Raw genomic sequence first — 20557 nt, forward strand, 5'->3', positions numbered from 1 at the left:
CGCGGGGAGAGCAAGGCGGCGAGGGGGCGCGCGGGCCGTTAGCGGCCGTCAGGGCCCGGGGCTGCGCGCCTCTGCGCCCGCGGGGCCCGCCGCTGCCGCTACCGCCCGCGGCTCGCGCCCATGGCCGCCGGCGGGAGCCGGCTGGAGCTCGGCACGGCGGCCCGGCCGCCGACTACGGGGCGGCGGCGCGGCGGCGGCCCCCGCCCGGCCCGGCCCGCGCCTCCTGCTCTGGCTCGCTCGCCCGCCCGCCGCCCCGCGCTCTAGCCCTTCGCACCGCTCCAGCCCGCAGCGCCGCCGTCTGCAGCTCCCGCCTGAAGTACCGGCACGCGCGCGCGCCGCGGCGGGGGGCGGGGGCGGGGGCGGGGGCGGGGAGGGCGCGGACGGGCGCGCGCGCGCGGGCCGGGGGCGGGGCCTGGACGGGCCGGCGCCCCGCAACCCCCCGCGGCCGGGCCCGGGACCTGCCGCCGGCGCTGTGCCGTCCGGAGAGAGGGTCCTGGGGGCGGAGCCGCGGTCCCCCCGAAGCCCTGAGCGCGATTGCAGCCCCTGTCCTAGGTCCCCGACAGAGCCGGCTGAATGCCTCCACTCCTCCCTCCGCCTTCCTTTCAATGACTTCTTTCCTCCTTCAACTCAGCGTTCCCGCCCTGTCGTTGAAATGGTCACCTTTGTTTGAAAAAAAAGAGAAAAGCCTGAGGTGCGGTGGGGTCGTGGGGAGAGCCAACGAGGCGACTCCGACTCCGTGGGGCCCTCGTGCGCACAGCGCTGGCTCGCCTGGTTCCCACCCCGCGCTCAGGCTTCCTCTTCTCTCCCAGATCCTGACCCTTCTTCTTGGACACGCCTGGAGAGAGGAGGCCTTTGCCTGGCAAGTAGCAGCGGCTTGAGGGCTGTGTTCCCAGGGGACCAGGGGAGCTGCTGAACCTGGCCCCCTGCCTGCAGGAGATTGCTTGATTAAATTGCTTCACACTTCATTTCCAGGCTTGGGCAAGTGACAGAATCATTAACCACACCAAACCAAAACCAAACCCAGTGCGGTAGAGTCGATTCCGACTCACAGCGACCCTATAGGACAGAGTAGAACTACCCCATAGAGTGTCCAAGGAGCGCCTGGATTCAAATGGCCGACCCTCTGGTTAGCAGCCGTAGCACTTAACCACTGCGCCACCAGGGTATTGACCACACAGGGCTGCGTAATTAGCGGCGTTGGGGAAGGCTCCACCGAAGCCAGTCTTGTCTTCTGGCTCCTGGAGGACAGGAATGGGGAATGGTGGGCCTGCCTGGACTCTGGATCGGGGATCTGTTTTATCCTGGGTTTCTCCCAAAAAGGAGAACTTGAGAGCAGGGCCAGCGTACAGGTGGTTTGTGTTGGAATGCGGTCTCAGGGTTCAGGTATAGTTGCCTGGGGAGACAGAGGAAAGGAGGAAAGCCTGTGCAAGGGTGCATTCTTAGTGGGGCGCCACTCTGAGCAGCTGGTGCTTGACCCGGCAGGAGCTGGGTAGAATGCATCTCAGAACTGTCTGCCCAAGACCAAAAAAATAACCCAAACCTGTTGCAGTGGAGTCAATTCCGACTCATAGTGACCCTCTAGGACAGAAGGGAACTGCCCCATAGGGTTTCCAAGGAGCGGCTGGTGGATTCCAACTGCCAACCTTTTGGTTAGCAGCCAAGCTCTTAACTACTGTGCCACCAGGGCCCAAGACCAAAAAGGGGAGCATTTATTTATCCACTCCTATCCCCCTCTGCTCAAGAGTCACCCCACAAGGGAGAACTGCCTTGCATCCCCACAGGCCCCTACGAGAGAGGCACAGCAGCTGTGGAAACCTGAGTGTCCCAGCAATAGCTGGAGCAGATGGCAGGCCAGAAGGACGTGCAGCCAGGCACCAGAGATGTCCAGTCCCACCCACCCCTTGCAATGCTCAGATCTCCTCATACCCACCGTTACCTACAAGCGGACACTAAGTCGAAGTCTCTATAAGAGACGTCGTCAGGAGGGCCAGTGAAACGGGCTAGAGTCCCCGAGAATGTAACTGGGCTACCCATCATCTCCTCTGTAGCAGCTTCTTAAGTAACTTTTCATTTCGAAACAACCTTAGGTTGACGGAAAAATTGCACAACACTACAGAGAGTTCCCATATACCTTTCTCTCCCCTTCCCCGAAGGTCAACATCGAGTGTAACCTCAGTATAATTACCAAAATTTGCGGATTAGCACGGACATAAGACAAAGAAAAAAAATTTTTTTCTTTTTTTTTTAAGACTACTAGATAATCTCTGTGTTTACAAATGCCACCAGTTTTTCTACCAATGTCCTTTTTCTGGTTCAGAATCCAATTCAGGATCCCACACTATATTTAGTTGTCGTGTATCCTTAATCTTCTCCAGTCTGAGCTCCTCAGTCCTTCTTGGCCTTTTCATGACCTTGAGGCTTTTGAAGCATACTGGCCAGTTATTTTGTTGACTCTCCCTCCATTTGGGTTGTCTGATGTTATCTCATGATTAGACTGAGGTTGTGCATTTTAGAAAGAATACCCCAGATGCCACGGACCATTCTCAGTGTATCATATTAAGGGGTACATGATGTCACTATGTTTTATTACTCGTAATGTTAACCTTGGTCACTTGGTGTCTGCTAGGCTTCTTCACTGTAAAGCAACTATTTTTCCCTGACGGCACCTAACAACAACAACAATTAATAAATATCTTGGAGACAATACTATAAGACTATGCAATATCTCGTTTCTACTCAAACTTTCACCAGCTGATTTTAGCATCCATTGGTGGCTGTCATGGATTGAATCATGTCCCCCCAGATATGTGTGTATCAGTTTGGCTGAGCCGTGATTCCCAGTACTGTGTGATTTTCCTATGTGTTGTAAATCCTGCCTCTCTGATGTTAATGAGGGAGGATGGGTGGCAGTTGTGTTAGTGAGGCAAGACTCAACCTACAAGTTTGGATTGTGTCTTGAGGCAATCTCTTGAGATATAAAAGAGAGAAGCAAGCAGACGGGCAGGGGGACCTCATAACACCAAGAAAGCAGCACCCAGAGCAGAGCGCATCCTTTGGACCCGGGGTTCCTGTGCAAGGAGCTCCTAGTCCAGGGGAAGATTGATGAGAAAGACCTTCCTCCAGAGGCAACAGACACAGAACCCTTCTCCTGGAGCTGATGCCCTGAATTTGGACTTCTAGCTTACTAGACTGTGAGAAAATTAATTTCTGTTTATTAAAGGTATCCACTTGTGGTATTTCTGTTATAGCAGCACTAGATGACTAAGACAGTGATTATTGCTGGCAACCATTATTACTATGGTGTTTGCCTAATGGTGCTTTTTGTATTAGCTAGCTTTTGCTATGTAACAAACTATCCCAAAATGTGGTTTAAAACAACAATCATTTATTAGCTCACAGTTTTGTGGGTTGGCCATTTGGGATGGGCTCAGATGATCTCGGCAACCTGCTGGCAATGTAGCTGGGGCTGGATGGCCAAGAATGCCCTCAGACACATGGCAGTTGCTGGAAGGCTGCCAGCCAAAGTGCTCATTTCTCCTTTTCATGACTCCTCCAACAGGCGAGGTTGTCGTCATTCACGTGGTGGTAGAAGGGTTCTAAGCTGCATGAGAAGGCAAGGCCCACGGGCAGGCATTTTTCAAGCCTATGCTTTTTTTTTTTTTTTGCTTGTGTTATAAAACCAAAGGAACCCAAACCCGTTGCCATCGAGTTAATTCCGACTCATAGTGACCCTATAGGACAGAGTAGAACTGCTCCATAGGGTTTCTCAGGAGTGGCTGGTGGATTTGAACTGCTGGCCCTTTGGTTAGTAGCTGACCTTTTTTTTTTTTTTTTTTACAGTCTATGATTTTTTTATTGAGATATTTTATCTGAAGGTACACAAAAATTAATCAATTGCTTTTAGCATGTGACTATGACATATCAACTCTACTGCCTCTCAATAAAGAGTCAACAATTACTTTTATAACATTAAGGTAATTAAAGTCAGTGGTAAAAGACAGTATCAAGTGAGACTTGTTAGCATTTATGACCAATCATAAATAAATAAATACCAATCTTAAAAACCACATTCCAGAGTAAGTGCAATCAAACCAAGTACAGACAAGAAAGTTCAAGGAGCTCACTGGCTTTGCTATATCAAACGGATAAAAAGTAAAATTGACTCCGTATTACATACAGGTCTACATAAACAAATAAATGGACCCTATCGTTTCTTTCTGTGTGTACGCTTAGATTTCTTCTACCACTTCAATAGGATAAGCTCCTTAGAAAAAGATTGAAAAGGTTTGATAATCAACTCCCAAATTTTAGGCTTTGTTTTCCTACTTCTATCAGTTTCTTCACATATTTAGTATAAGCAGGAAAATCTTTCAGTAAATCAAGCACTTGCGAGTCTAGAAAGATCTGGAAGAGCTCTGGCAAGTTACATTTATATTACACACGTATGTTGCTTTTGGTTTCCCATCTCTTCGTTGCTTCAGATCTCCATGCAAGTTTCTTCTTTTTTCAAACAACCTGTGAATTTTCAGCATCCTTTTCGGCTTTTACAAAGTTGTGGCAGGCGATAGCTTTGGCAATTTTAACACCAAGCTCTCGAGTAGCCAACTAGTTGCTGAGTTCCTCAGTCTTCTCAATATTCCACTCTTTGGAAGTCTGGTCTATGCTCTTTTCAAGACCTGACTTGTCAATTTTTTTCTTTTTTACAGGGGGACCGAACCTATCATTGACTCCAAAGTATTGAGTAAGTTCCTTCCACTGGGTTTCATTTGAGAATTGTTTACTACAAGACGTCTCTTGATTCTTCAATTTACTCTTCCTGGAGCGTTTTCTTTTTTTCCTCCTGAATCTTGAGGTTGAGGTTTTCTGTTCAGAATGTTTTTAATGCAATTCTTAAAATTTATTCCACATATGTAAGAAAATGCCAGAAGGGCACTTTTCGTATGCGTTTACTTTTGCCTCTGTTTTTGTTTTTGGTCTATCTATCGGGAAATCTGAGATTTCTGTTTTTCTAGTCATCTGATCTTCTTTAGCTTCCTGTAAGAGAAGTGCAGAGTTTTCTGATGTGGCTTCATCTTCAGAATTCAACTCAACATCACTTTAATTTAATCCAGGAGCCCACTACACAACTTTTCTTATTTGGTGAAGCAGTATTCTTCAGCTCATGTTCATCAGAAGCTCTGATTGGTAGTTGTAAGCCTATGGTCTGGAAGCAGCCGCCCAGCAGCCATCTTAAGGCCCTGTCAACATCAGCAGCTGAGCTCTTAACCGCTGCGCCACCAGGGCTCCATTTGCTAATGACCTATTGGCGAAAGCAAGTCACGTGACCAAACACAGATTTAAGGGCTGAAAAAAATAGACCCCGCCTCTTGATGGAAGTGATAATAAAGTTACATCACAAAGGAATATGCTTGTGTGTGCATATATGAATGGGAAGAATTTATGGTCATTTTACAATTTACCATACCCTCCACCACCCATTCTAGATTTCCCTCATCGTCGGGCAACACTTCCACAGCTCTAGGTTATTTTCCTGGAGTGGTGACCCAAATCTTTATCTGTGACAGGTCTGCGCCCTCTATGCTTGTTGCTTTCCCTTGTCGGGCCATGATTGTACAACTGTTTGTTTACAATTGTCACTAGGCACAGAAACACCAAGACATATCCTAGTGAGTCCCCTGAGTCCCAGACACACTTCTTGCCCTTGTTGGAGAGCAGTAACCCCAGCTTCTAGCGTTAATCAGGGTCAGTTGCCCCAACCAATAGAGTAATCATCTTTGCTTGGTAGTCCCCAGGCATGAAGAGCCTAACTGACCAGATGGTAGGTGTGGTTTAAAGTTCAGCACAGCCCTTACCTTGACTCCTGGTGGGAGCAGGCCCCTGACTCAGGAACCAAGACCTCTAACCCAGTAAGATCTAAAGTTTCTTCAGTTGTTGTTGTGCTGTCAAATCAGTTCTGACTCAGAAACCCTATGTGCAACAGAACGAAACCCTGCCCGGTTCCGCACCATGCTCAGAATCCTTGTTATGCTTGAGCCCATTGGTGCAGCCACCGTGTCAGTCCATCTCACTGAGGGTCTTGCTCTTTTTCACTGACCCTCTATTTACCAAGCATGATGTCCTTCTCCAGGGACTGGTCCCTCCTGACAACGTGTCCAAAGTTTGTGAGACATAGTCTCACCATCCTTGTTTCTAAGGAGCATTGTGGTTGTATTTCTTCCAAGACAGATTTGCTCATTCTTTTGACAGTCTGTGGTATACTCAATATTCTTCGCCAACACCACAATTCAAAGGTTTAGGGAATGGAAGGCACGAATTCCCCCAAATAAGTCCCCGGGAACAATGGTGAGAGCAGCCAATCTGACTTTTACTCCGTGGTTCCCATATCATGTATTTTACCCACTAGGGACACAGCACGTATATTGACCATTAATTCAGTGCACATATCGTACTGTGGAGTAACACTGTGGGTGTTTTCCCTGAGCTGGCATCTTGGCTGAGTCTTTAATAAGCATTTCATCCTTTTAAGCCAGCTGCTTCTGGGAGATGCAGTATGTGGTAAGACCAGTGGATCCCATGGTTGTATGCCCAGTGCCACACCTCATTTCTTGGAAAAGGAACCCTTAGCTCTGAAGCACTGTTGTGTGGGATACCATGCCAATAGATCAGATGTTCTATAAGCCCTCAGATGTTGCTGGCAGAGGCACTGTGAGCAAGGAAGGCAAATCCAAAGCCAGAGTAAGATCAACAACTGCCCCCTTCAGGGTGGAAGGAGTCTGATGTAATCAACCTGCCACCAACTGGCTGGCTGCTCTCCTGGAGGAGTGGTGTCATCCCGAGGGCTCAGCAGCGGTCTCTGCTGCTGGCAGGTGGCACATTCAGCGGTGGCAGCATCTGCTCAGCTGGGTGAGGCGGAGTCCATGCTGCTGGGCCCAAGTAGAGCCTCCAGCCACTGCAGTCGGGGCTCCATTGCACCCATGAACGGAGAAGCTGCCTGAGCTCCATCAGAAGGCCACTTGGTCCACCTGGTGGTTGAGATCTTCCTCAAAGGAGCATGCTCCCTGATGGCCATGGGCACAAAACACAGACTCACATATACTTTGTATGCACTTCTGCCAACCTTCCTGTCTCTCACCCTTCTATCTTACTCCTTCCAGGTCCCTGACCAATCAGCCAAGCCATTTTTTCCCTGCCCAGGAGTCCATGGGAAACTCTCGTGGAGTAGTGGTTAAGAGTTATGGCTGCTAACCAAAGGGTCAGCAGTTTGAATCCACCGGGTGCTCCTTGGAAAAACTCTGGGGCAGTTCTACTCTGTCCTGTAGGGTCACTGTGAGTCGGAACCAACTCATCAGCAATGGGTTTGGTTTAGGACTCCATGTACATTTTTATCTCAGACGATTTCTTTCTTTGCAAAATGGACACAGCCAAGAGAACTGCTCCCAAGTCAGCTCACCGGATTTCCAGTGAGGATGGATTTTCCCTCACCACCGTCCCTTAGGGCCACCCCTGAATGGGCTGTAGTGTGGAAGCAGTCCATTTCATTTATACCAACCTAACGAGTTAACTCTTCTATGAACTTGGTCTGAGGCTTTTCCTTCTCCGTTAGTCAGTCGTGGGGGACCCTGCCCCAAGAGTCCATAGGTGTGAGCTGCAGGAGAGCACCAGTGTAATAGGGGCAGGAGACAGAGGGTAACTTACTTGTATCTCTGGACAAAATTGGGCCTTGGCTTGGATGCCCCATTTCAATGGGAGTGCTGCTGTGCCTGTCTGACCTTGTGACTTGGTAGGTCTGACAGTACTCCGTTCATGATGGGCCATATAGTCATTTGATGTCCTATGGTCAGGTTCTTAGCCTCTCCCAGAGGCTGCTTTCTGAATGGTGAGTGGTTCTCTGCCATGGAGGCCATGGCCTTGCTCCAGACCCTTATGAGTCTGTGCTGGGATTCTTCTATGGAGGCTTCCCAAAGGCTCCACGTAGCATATTCAGCTACCATGGACAGATCCCTCTAGCACCACGGTCTGCCTGGTCATATGCCCCATGTGTTAAAGCAGCTCGCATTGCAGCCTGGACGTTCTTTCTTGCTCTGGCCCCCCTCAAAACTGGTAGTTCCTGTGCCTGCCAAGTCCTGCAGCATCAGTTGAGCCACCCAGCACCATGCCAGATAAATGGAGTCAGCTTCTTCCTGCAAGCAGAAAATCAGCAAACACAAAGCCCTATATGGGTGGGGCAGGGAAGGATGTCAAAGACAGTCAACTCATCCAGGGGCAGCAGTGAGGAGGAAGGTTCAGGTACCTGCCAGCGTGACAGCAGTGCAGCAGGCCAATCAGCACTGTGTGCTCAACAGACAGATATGTCGAGAGCTGTCACCACCATTGCACCATTCTTTAACCTGAAGACAGAATGCTCATGTGAGCCTGGCCCAGATTCTTACCTGTACTGGTCCTGTCTTGACTCCATGCTGATGAAGTTCTTGCTCTCCCTCCATGTCCTGAAGCTTGACCTGCCAACAACACAACATCACTCCACCCCTGAGGGCAGGAAAGAGGCCATGGTGTGCTCAAAAGCAGGACACAGAGAAGGGCACACTCCTGACAATTTTTCCACTGGACATGTGGTCCCTGTCCCCAGCCCAGCTCTACCAGGTGGCCGACTGGGGAGCCAGCCTGTTTCCCAGGAGTCACTGGTGGCCTTGCCCACTGACTCCTCCAGAAGGGAGCTCTCAGGTAGCCTAGGCCAGATTTCTCTTCTCCTGGAAGCCTTGGCCCCAGAGTGACGACACTGTCCTTTCCTTAGTGGGCCAGAAGGTTTGTGTTTGCTACTCTTTTCTAAAACTGAAAAACCACTGTTCATGGTGAGGAGGAAGCAAATGGGGGAGGGTACTCAGGGAGCTGCTCTGTGCTGTATGAGGACTTACCCTGGCCGTGGACACATGGGTATTTGCTTTTCTATTTTTTTTTTTAAACCTCGGACACACAGTCAGATTACTCATTATCCATCAACATTTGTCCACTCAAGGCCCTCTTTAATTTTGTTTATTTTTATTTTCAAAAGAAGCTAATTGACACCTGTCAACCCACCACCCAACCCAGGAAGGGAATCATTACCAGTAACTTACATATAGCCAGTCACTCTGCCACCGCCCAGAGGTCCCACCTCCCCCACACCCCAAGGTAACCAATACCCTGTATTTTGTGTTTATCATTCCCATACTTTTTATAGTAGTGTATAGCTTTATCACATATTTATGCATGCATGAAATTATATGTGGAGTCCCTGGGTGGTGCAAACGGTACGTGGCTGCTACCTGAAAGGTTGGAGGTTTGAGTCCACCCAGAGGCACCTCAGAAGAAAGATCTGGAAAACTACATCCAAAAAATCAGCCCTTAAAAACCCTGTGGAGCACAGTTCTGCTCTGACACACATGCAGTAGCCATGAGTCAAAGTCAACCCCAGGTAATTGGCTATGTATGTATGGTTACCAAGTTTAGGACGTTCCCTTTTATTGCCAGCCTATTAGGAGTTTTTGTTATGAATAAGCATCGAATTTTATTAAATGCTTTTTCTCATCTAATTAGATGATGATTGCATTCCTCCTTTAATCTGTTTACTGTGTTGAAAGACATTTATAGGTATTTTAATATTAAAAGTCATCCTTGCATTACCGATGTAAATGTAACTTGGTCAACGTTTGTTATTTTCTGTTATACACAGTTGGATTTGGTATACTGCGATTTTTGTTTAGAACTTTTGTCCCTGTATTAAAGTCTGAAATGGACCTACAATTTTCCTTTTTTGTTCTGTGTATCCTTACTTAATATTAAGGTTTTGTTGGCCCTATAGAATAAGTTGCTTAATATTCCTTCTTTTTCAGTTCTCTGGAAGAGTTTGCAGAGCTGCTAGAACTTTCTGTAAAACCGTCTGAGCCTGGTGTTTTATTATTGGGAAGATTTTTAGACCATTGCTTTAATTTCTTTAATCGTCTTAGGACTACTCAAGCTTTCTTTTTTTCAGTCAGTTTTGGTAAGAATTTTTCCATTTTGTCTTCTTTCACATTTATTGTCATCAAGTAGTTGCTGGTATGTTTTTATTCTTTAAACAGAACGTACACGTATGTTTTTGGTATGTGTGATATATTTCACAACTTAGAAGTAAAATAAATAAATGCAGCCAGCCAGTTGTTCCCTCCTGGGAATTTAGGCTTGACTTGTGGAGAAGACACAGCGTGGGCAGACGTCCATTATATCCTCCTGTTGTGATCTCCATTTCATTAATGTCTGCATTTAACTTTGTAAAAAATATATATATATATTTTTTGTAGTTGACGCAAAATAATCTTAACAAACTAAAAATAGAGATTTCATAGGAAGAGTTCTCTGATCATAATCCAATGCAATTAGATACAAAAAGTAAAAAGATGGTAAGGTATCTTAATTACTTGCAAATTAAGAAACAGTGTCCCAGGGATAAGGCAAATGTTGTCAAATGTTAACAGTGAGACTAGGTAAAGGTTGTACGAGTGTTCATTGTACTATTCTTGCAACTTCTCCATAGGTTTTTAAATTTTCAAAATGGAAAGTAGAAAACAAGGAAAATAAAAGAAAACTTGTCTTAACAAATCCTTGAATCAAAGAGAAAAGCCATACTGAAATGACAAGCTCTCAGAAATAATGAAGAGGAACACTTCAAACTAAAGCCTTCAGATACAATAAAGCCCACAGAGGCAGAACTCAGAACAGTAAGTACTTTCACGGTAAAAGAGGAGAGGCTAAAAGTCAAGGAAAACTAGAAAAAGAACAACAAAAGAAATGGAACAAAGGAAGGAAGGAAAGGGGATAGAAGGAAACCGGAGGGAGGGAGGGACGAGAAAACTATAAAGATAAAAACTGGAATGAATGAAATAAAAACATAAAATAGTAACAGAGAGAACCGATGATTTTTAAGCAAAATATAACTTTCTGAAACCCCAAGGAGAACTAGGAAATTTTAATAGAGGGTCGCTATGAGTCGGAATCAACTCGACGGCAGCGGGTGGGACGATAAAGAGAATGGAGATGGAAAAGAGAATGGTGAGGTGATTTCCATACAGATGATACCAGCTTGGTTGTTGCTGTTGTTAGGTGCCCTCAAGTCGATTTCGACTCATACCGACCCTACGGAGCACAGAACAAAACACTGCCCAGTCCTGCACCATGCTCACAATCATTGCTATGCTTGAGCCAGCCCATAGTTGCAGCCACTGGGTCAATCCATCTCCTTCAGGGTCTTCCTCTTTTTCTCTGACTCTCTACCAAGCATGATGTCCTTCTCCAGGGACTGATCCCTCCTGACAACATGTCCAAAGTATGTATGATGTAGTCTCGCCATCCTTGATGCTAAGGAGCATTTTAGTTGTACTTCTTCCAAGACAGACTTGTTCGTTCTTTCGGCGGTCCATGACATATTCAATATTCTTCGCCAGCACCACAATTCAAGGGTGTCAGTTCTTTGGTCTTCCTTATTCATTGTCCACCTTTCACATGCATATGATGCGATTGAAAACACCATGGCTTGGGTCAGGCGCACCTTAGTCTTCAAGGTGACGTCTTTGCTCTTCAACACTTTGAAGAGGTCCTTTGCAGCAGGTTTGCCCAATGCAATGAGTCTTTTGATTTCTTGACTGCTGCTTCCATGGCTATTGATTGTGGATCCAAGGAAAATGAAATCCTTGACAACTTCAATCTTTTCTCCATTTATCATGATGTGGCTTATTGGTCCAGTGGTGAGGATTTTTGTTTTCTTTATGTTGAGGTGCAGTCCATACTGAAGGCTGTGGTCTTTGATCTTCATTAGTAAGTGCTTCAAGTCCTCTTCACTTTCAGCAAGCAAGGTTGTGCCATCTGCATAACGCAGGTTGTTAATGAGTCTTCCTCCAATCCTGATGCCCTGTCCCTCTTCATATACTCCAGCTTCTCAAATTATTGCTCAGCATACAGATTGGATAGGTATGGTGAAAGAATACAACCCTGACGCACACCTTTCCTTACTTTAAACCATGCAGTATTCCCTTGTTCTGTCCAAATGAAAAACTCGAGCCCCGGATTACAATACTGAAGGATTCTACGCGGAAGATCTATAACGACACAGGAAGCACCCAAAGAAGATGGAAGGAATACACAGAGTAACTGTACCAAAAAGAATTGGTCGACGTCCAACCATTTCAGGAGGTAGCATATGATCAGGAACCGGTGGTACTGAAGGAAGAAGTCCATACGGCAGTGAGGGCATTGGCAAAAAACAAGGCTCGAGGAATTGACGGACTACCAATTGAGATGTCTCAACAAACGGATGCAGCGCTGGAAGTGCTCACTCGTCTATGCCAAGAAATTTAGAGGACAGCTACCTGGCCAACCGATTGGAAGAGATCCATATTTATCCCTATTCCCAAGAAAGGTGATCCACCCGAAGGTGGAAATTATAGAACAATATCATTAATATCACATGCAAGTAAAATTTTCCAGAAGATCATTCAAAAACGGCTGCAACAGTACGTTGACAGGGAACTACCAGAAATTCAAGCCAGATTCAGAAGAGGATGTGGAACCAGGGATATCATTGCTGATGTCAGATGGATCCTGGCTGACACCAGAGAATACCAGAAGGATGTTTACCTGTGTTTTATTGATCATGCAAAGGCACTCGACTGTGTGGATCATAACAAATTATGGATAACATTGCAAAGAATGGGAATTCCAGAACACTTAATTGTGCTCATGAGGAACTTGTACATGGATCAAGAGGCAGTTGTTCAAACAGAACAAGGGGATACTGCATGGTTCGAAGTCAGGAAAGGTGTGCATCAGCGTTGTATTCTTTCACCATACCTATTCAATCTGTATGCTGAGCAATAATCCGAGGAGCTGGACTACATGAAGAAGAACAGGGGATCAGGATTGGGGGAAGACTCATTAACAACCTGAGTTATGCAGATGAAACAACCTTGCTTGCTGGAAGTGAAGAGAACTTGAAGTCCTTACTGATGAAGATCGAAGACCACAGCCTGCAGTATGGATTGCACCTCAACATAAAGAAAACAAAAATCCTCACAACTGGACCTATAAGCCACATCATGGTATACGGAGAAAAGATTGAAATTGTCGAGGATTTCATTTTCTTTGGATCCACAATCAACAGCCATGGAAGCAGCAGTCAAGAAATCAAAAGACTCATTGCATTGGGCAAATCTGCTGCAAAGGGCCTCTTTAAAGTGTTGAAGAGCAAAGATGTCACCTTGAACACTAAGGTGTGCCTGAACCAAGCCATGGTATTTTCAATCGCATCATATGCATGTGAAAGGTGGACAATGAATAAGGAAGGCCGAAGAGCTGACACCTTTGAATTGTGGTGTTGGCAAAGAATATTGAATATGCCATGGACTGCCAAAAGAACGTACAAATCTGTCTCGGAAGAGGTACAACCAGAATGCCCCTTAGAAGCAAGGATGGCGAGACTGCATCTTACATACTTTGGACTTGTCAGGAGGGATCAGTCCCTGGAGAATGACATCATGCTTGGTAAAGTAGAGGGACAGTGGAAAAGAGGAAGACCCTCAAGGAGATGGATTGACACAGTGGCTACAACAATGGGCTCAAGCATAACAAGGATTCTGAGCATGGCACAGGACAGGGCAGTGTTTTGTTCTGTGGTACATAGGGTTGCTATGAGTAGGAACTGGCTAGAGGGCACCTAACAACAACATATCTTCCAGCTCCCTAATCTCTCTTCAGCTCCTGTTAAACCTACCCATTGAGGTTTTCTTTTTTTTTTTATTGTACTTTACCAAAATCAAACCAAATCCGTTGCTATCAAGTCGATTCCAATCAATAGTGACCGTATAGAACAGAGTAGAACTGCCCATTAGTGTCTCCAAGGAGCTGCTGGTGGATTCAAACTGCCGACCTTTTGGTTAGCAGCCGAATACATAACCACTGTGCCACCGCACCACTGCCGTGGGCTCCTTAAATTAATACACATATTGTTTTGTGACATTGGGTGCCACCCACACAACCTGTCAACACTCTCCCCTTGTTGACCTTGGGTTCCCCACTACCAACCTCCCTGTCCCCTCCTGCTTTCTCATCCTTGCCCTTGGGCTGGTGTGCCCATTTAGTCTCATTTTGTTTTATGGGCCTGTCTAATCTTTGGCTGAATGGTGAACCTCAGGAGTGACTTCAGTCCTGGGTTAAAAGGGTGTCCAGGAGTGTCTCGGGATTTCTCCAATCTCTGTCAGACAGGTAAGTCTGGTCTTTTGTGTGTGTGTGTGTGTGTGTGTGAGAGAGAGAGAGAGTTAGAATTTTGTTCTCCATTTTTCTCCAGCTCTGTCCAGGACCCTCAATTGTGATCCCTGTCAGAGCAGTCGGTGGTGGTAGCTGGACACCATCTAGCTGTGCTGCACTCAGTCTGGTGGAGGCTGTGGTACTTGTGGTCCATTAGTCCTTTGGACTAATCTTTCTCTTGTATCTGGTTTTCTTCATTCTCGCTTGCTCCAGACAGGATGAGACCAGTGGAGTATCTTGAATGGCCGCTCACAATCTTTTAAGGCCCCAAATGCTACTCACCAAAGTAGGATGCAGAACATTTTCTTTATAAAGTATGTTATGCCAGTTGAACTAAATGTTCCCTGAGACCATGGTCCCCAGCCCTCAGCCCAGTAATTCAATTCCTCAGGGAGTTTAGATGTGTCCATGGACCTTCCATGATCTTGCGTTTGTCAAGTTGTGTTGGCTTTCCCGGTATTGTGCACTGTCTTACCCTTCAGCAAAGTTACAACTTACCTATTGTATATTTAGTGTTTTTCCCTCCCTACCCCTTCCCTCCCTGGTAACCATCAAAGATTGTTTTTTTGTGTGTGTAAGCCTTTTCACGAGGAAACCGTGGTGGCGTAGTGGTTAAGAGCTACGGCTGCTAACCAAAAGTTCGGCAGTTCGAATCCACCAGGTGCTCCTTGGAAACCCTATGGGGCAGTTCTACTCTGTCCTAAAGGGTCACTATGATTTGGAATCGATTCGACGGCAATGAGTTTGGTTTTTTAGTTTTAAGCCTTTTCACGAGTTTTTGTAATAGTGGTCTCATACAATGTTTGTCCTTCTGTGATTGACTTATTTCACTTAGCATAATGGTCTCCAGATTCATCCATGTGTGAGATGTTTGGCAGACTCATCATTGCTCTTTATTATTGCATAGTATTCCATTGCGTGTATGAATCGTAGTTTGTTTGTGCATTCATCTGTTGATGGGCACTTAGGTTGTTTCCATCTTTTTACTATTGTGAGTAATGCTGCAATGAACGTGGGTGTGCATACATCTATTCATGTGACAGCTCTTATTTCTCTAGGATATATTTCTAGGAGTGGGATTGCTGGATCATATGGTATCTCTATTTCTAGCTTTTTAAGGAAGCGCCATATTGTTTTCCAAAATGGTTGTACCATTTTGCATTCCCACCAGCAGTGCATAAGAGTTCCAATTTCCCTGCATCCTCTCCAACATTTGTTATTTTTTTTTATTAGTGCTAGTATTTTTTTTTTTTTTTTAGTAATGTTGAGGTGAGATGGTATCTCATTGTGGTTTTGATTTGCATTTCTCTAATGGCTAGAGATCGTGCGCATTTCCTCATGTGTCTGTTAGCCACCTGAATGTCTTCTTTGGTGAAGTGTCTGCTTATATCTTTTGCCCATTTTTTAATCAGATTATTTGTATTTTTGTTGTAGAGGTGTTGGATTTTCCTGTAGATTTTAGAAATCAAACCTTTGTCGGATTTGTCATAGCCAAAAATTTTTTCCCAGTCTGTAGGTTCTCTTTTTATTTTTTTGATGAAGGCTTTTGATGAATAAGTGTTTAATTTTTAGACAATCCCAGTTATCTAGCTTATCTTCTGGTGTTTGCGTATTGTTAATTATGGTTTGTATCCTGTTTATGCCACGTATTAGGGCCTCGAGCGTTCACTCTATTTTTTTTCTAGGAAATTCCTAGTTTTTGGCTTTATATTTAGGTCTTTGATCCATTTCAAATTACTTTTTGTGTATGGTGGGAGGTATGGGTCCTGTTTAATTTTTTTGCAGATGGACATCCAGTTTTGCCAACACCATTTGTTAAAGAGACTCTTTTCCCCATTGATAGACTTTGGGCATTTGTGGAAGATCAGGTGACCATAGGAGGATGGATTTACATCTGGCTTCTCAATTCTGTTCCTTGGTCAATGTGTCTATCGTTGTGCAAGTACCAGGCAGTTTTGACTACTGTAGCTGTATAGTAGGTTCTGAGGTCAGGTAGTGTGAGTCCTCCTACTTTATTCTTCTTCTTCAGTAGTGCTTTACTAATCTGGGGCCTCTTCCCTTTCCATATAAACTTACAGAGACTGGAGAAACCTTGAAACTATGGCCCTTGGACACCCTTTTAGCTCGGTAATGAAGTCGCTCCTGAGGTTCACCCCTCATCCAAAGATTAGACAGGCCCATAAAACAAAACGAGACCAAAGAGGCACACCAGCCCAGGGGCAAAGATTAGAAGGCAGTAGGGGACAGGAAAGCTGGTAATAGGGAACCCAAGGTCAAGGAGAGAGAGTGTTGACATGTCCTGGGGTTGTTAACCAATGTCATAAAACGATACATATACTAACTGTTTAATGAGAAGCTAGTTTGTTCTGCAAACCTTTACCTAAAGTACAATAAAAATAAATAAATTTAAGAATTGGTTTTTCCATCTCTTTAAAGAATGCTGTTGGTATTTGGATTGGGATTGCGTTGTATTTGTAGACTGCTTTGGATAGAATTGACATTTTCACAATGTTGAATCTACCTATCCATGAGCGTGGTATGTTTTTCCGTTTATGTAGATCTCTTTTGGTTTCTTCCAGTAGTGTTTTGTAGTTTTCTCTGTATAGGTTTTTACAACCCTGCTTAGATTTACTCCTAAGTATTTTATTTTTCTAGGGGCTATTACAAATGGTATTGTTTTCCTGATTTCCTTTTCATAGTTCTCTTTATTTTGATGTATAGGAATCCAACTGAATCTTATATGTTTATCTTGTGTCTTGCTACCATGCTGAGTCTTTCTATTACTTCCGGTAGTTTTCTCATGGAGTCTTTTGGGTTTTCTGTATATAGTATCATATCGTCCACAAATAGCAACAGTTTTACTTCTTCCTTTCCAATTTGGATGCCCTTTATTTCTTTTTCTTGCCTTATTGCCCTAGCTAGGACTTCCAGCACAATGTTAAATTGGAGGGGTGATAAAGGGCAGCCTTGTCTTGTTCCTGTTCTCAGGGGGAATGTTTTCAGCTTCTCTCCATTAAGAATGATGTTGGCCGTTGGTTTTCATAAGTCCCCTTTAATTATGTTGAGAAATTCCCCTTCTATACCTATTTTATTGAGAATTTTTATCAGGAATGGGTGTTGAACTTTGCCAAATACCTTTTCTGTGTCATTTGAGATGATCATGTGATTCTTTTCTTTCCTTTTATCTATGTGGTGGATTACGTTGATTGATTGTCTAATGTTGAACCATCCTTGCATACTTGGTATGAATCCCACTTGGTCGTGGTGTTTATTCATTTATTTTTTTTTTGGATATGATGCTGAATTCTATTGGCTAGAATTTGTTGAGAATTTTTTACATCCCTATTCATGAGAGATATTGGTCTGTAATTTTCTTTTCTTTTTTTGTGGTGTCTTTGCCTGGTTTTGGTATCAGGGTTATGCTGGCTTCACAGAATGAATTCAAAGTATCCCTTTCTTTTCTATGTTCTGAAATAGTTTGAGTAGTACTGGTATAAGCTCTTCTCTGAATATTTGGTAGAACTCTCCAGTGAAGCCATCTGGGCCAGAGTTTTTTGGTTGTTGTTGGCAGTTTTTGGCTTTTTCAATTGCTTTTTCAATCTCTTCTCTTGTTATGGGCCTGTTCAGATTTTCAACTTCAGTTTGTCTTGGTCTGGGTAGGTAATGTGTTTCTAGAAATTTGTCCATTTCCTCTAGGTTTTCAAATTTGTTGGAGTACAGTTTTTCGTAGTACTTTGTTATGATCCTTTTTATTTCAGTTGGGTCTGTTGTAACGTCCCCCATTTCATTTCTTATTTGAGTTATTTGTGTCCTCTCCTGTTTTTCTTTTGTCCTTTTGGCCAATGGTTTGTCAATTCTGTTGATCCTTTCAAAGAACCAACTTTTGGTTTTGTTGATTATTTCTATTGTTTTTCTGTTCTCTTTCATTTATTTCTGTCTGATCTTTATTATTTCCTTTCTTCTGGTGGCTGTGGGCCTCTTTTGCTGTTCTCTATTTGTTCGAGTTGTGTAGGTAATGTTTTGATTTTGTCCCTTTATTCTTTTTTGATGTGTGCATCTATTGCTATAAATTGACCTCTGAGCCCTGCCTTTGCTGTGTCCCAAAGATTTTGTTCGACAAGATCTGTTTTCATTCTCATTTGATTCTAGAGACTTTTTTAATTCCATTTTTGATTTCTTCTATTACCCAGTGGTTTTTATAGAGGGTGTTATTTTCTATGTATTTGATTTTTTTTCCCTTGCTCTTCCTGTTATTAATTTCTACTTTTATGGCGTTGAGATCAGGGAAGGTACTTTGTATTATCTCAGTGTTTTGGATTTTGTTGAGGGTTGCATTGTGGCCTACTATATGGCCTATTCTGGAAAACGCTCCATGTGCGTTGGAAAAGAATGTGTATTTTGCTGCTGTTGGGGGGAGTGTTCTATATATGCCTATGAGGTCAAGTTGACTGATTGTGCCATGTAGCTCTTCTGTATCTTTGTTGAGTTTCTTTCTAGATGTTCTGTCCTTTGCTGAGAGTGGTGTGTTGAAGTCTCCTACTACTATTGTGGAACTGTCAGTTTCTCTTTTCTGTGCTGTTAGAGTTTGTTTTCTGTATTTTGGAGCCCTGTCATTGGGTGTGCAGATATTTATTACGGTTATGTCTTCATGGTGAATTGTCTCTTTAATCATTATGTAATGTCCTTCATGGTAGATTTTGTTTTAAAGTCCATTTTCTCTAAGATTAGTATTGCCACTCCTGTTCTTTTTTAGTTGCTGTTTGCTCGTTATATTTTTTTCCTTCCTTTTATTTTTAATATATTTATGCCTTTGTTTCTAAAGTGTGTCTCTTGTAGACAGCATATAGATGGGTCTTGTTTTTTTTTTTTTAATCCATTCTCTCACTCTCTGTCTCTTTGTGGGTGCAGTTAAGCTATTTATGTTCAGTGTGATTATTCACACATGTGAAATTATTGCCGCCATTTTGTAGTGCTTTTTTTTGTGGTGTTGATGTTTTCTTTGTTCCTCTTAATCTCCTGTGCTGAATTCCTTTTGTTTGTGGATTTTCTTTTTCATTTCTAGCATTTTTTTTGTGTTTATTGAGACTTTACGTTTTTCTTCTTTATTTTGATGAAGAGGTTTGTTAACTTTCTTTGTGGTTACCTTCAAATTTACCCCTATCTTCCTAAGTTTGAACCTGTCTTTTATTACTTGATAGTGTCTTGACTTCCCCTTCTTTTGAAAGTTCTATACCTACACCATTTATTTCCTCTTTTATTGTTCTGACATTGTTGTCATTTACAGATTGACCTCTCTGGTTCCCTGTAGTAAATTTTTTAATTTTGTTTATCCTTGAGAGTTCATTACCTAGGTTGGTATCTGGTTGATGCAGTCTTGCATCCTAGATTTAGGCTGTTGTTTGATGTTGTTGGTTCTCTAACTGAAGGACTTCTTTTAATAATTCTTGTAAGTTTGGTTTGGTTTTCCCATATTCCCTTAATTTCTGTTTATCTGGAAATGCCCAAATTCACCACCATATCTGAATGACACTTTTGCAGGATATGCTATTCTTGGTTGGCAATTTTTTTCTTTCAAGGTTTTGTATGTGTCATCCCATTGCTTTTGTGCCATGTTAGCTGGTAGGGGACCTTCACTCTGTAGCTCTCCTCGTTCTCTGTTCTCTGTCAGTTTCTTATTCCATTCGGCGCTTGGTTGAGTTCTTTATCCCTTCATTTCATGCTTAATGTTCCAGGACTGAAGTTTGTATCTGTTTTACTTAGTTTTTCAAGTCTTTGCTGTAGAGGGATGGTGTGGTGCTTCTGTCCATAGCCCCATGTTGGCTCCGCCCCCCCATTGAGTTGTTAATTTTGATTATTGCATTTCCTATTTCTGGAATTTCCATTTTTCTCTTTTTGTAGTTTCAAGTTGTCTGTTGACATTTCTCAATCTTATCTTTTATTTTCTTGAATATGTTAAATATAGTTGTTTTAAAGTCTATGTTTGGTAATTCCACTATGTAGATTCCCTGTGGTTCTGTTTCTATTGTGTATTGTTCTTCTAGGGTTCTTTTTTTTATTACGTTGTCTTCCCTCTCTCTGACCTGGTTATTTTTATTAAATGCTGGACATCGTATATGGAAAACCGCAAAAGTAATTGGAAGCCTAGGATGATGTTATCGTCCTCCAAGGAAGGTTTACATTTGCTTCTGGCAGGGAGCTGGGACACTAGAAATCCTGGATTTCCTTAATCCAATTTCCATGTGAAACA

The 20557-nt window shown here is 43.8% G+C and overlaps 1 pseudogene; it reads right to left on the reverse strand.

The window, feature by feature from the left end:
• Positions 1–48: 48 nt before the first annotated feature.
• On the reverse strand, positions 49–8483 carry LOC100653517 (protein FAM204A-like; annotated as a pseudogene).
• Positions 8484–20557: the final 12074 nt, after the last annotated feature.

This window comes from Loxodonta africana, chromosome X, assembly GCF_030014295.1.
Source record: "Loxodonta africana isolate mLoxAfr1 chromosome X, mLoxAfr1.hap2, whole genome shotgun sequence".
NCBI classification, from domain to species: domain Eukaryota; kingdom Metazoa; phylum Chordata; class Mammalia; order Proboscidea; family Elephantidae; genus Loxodonta; species Loxodonta africana.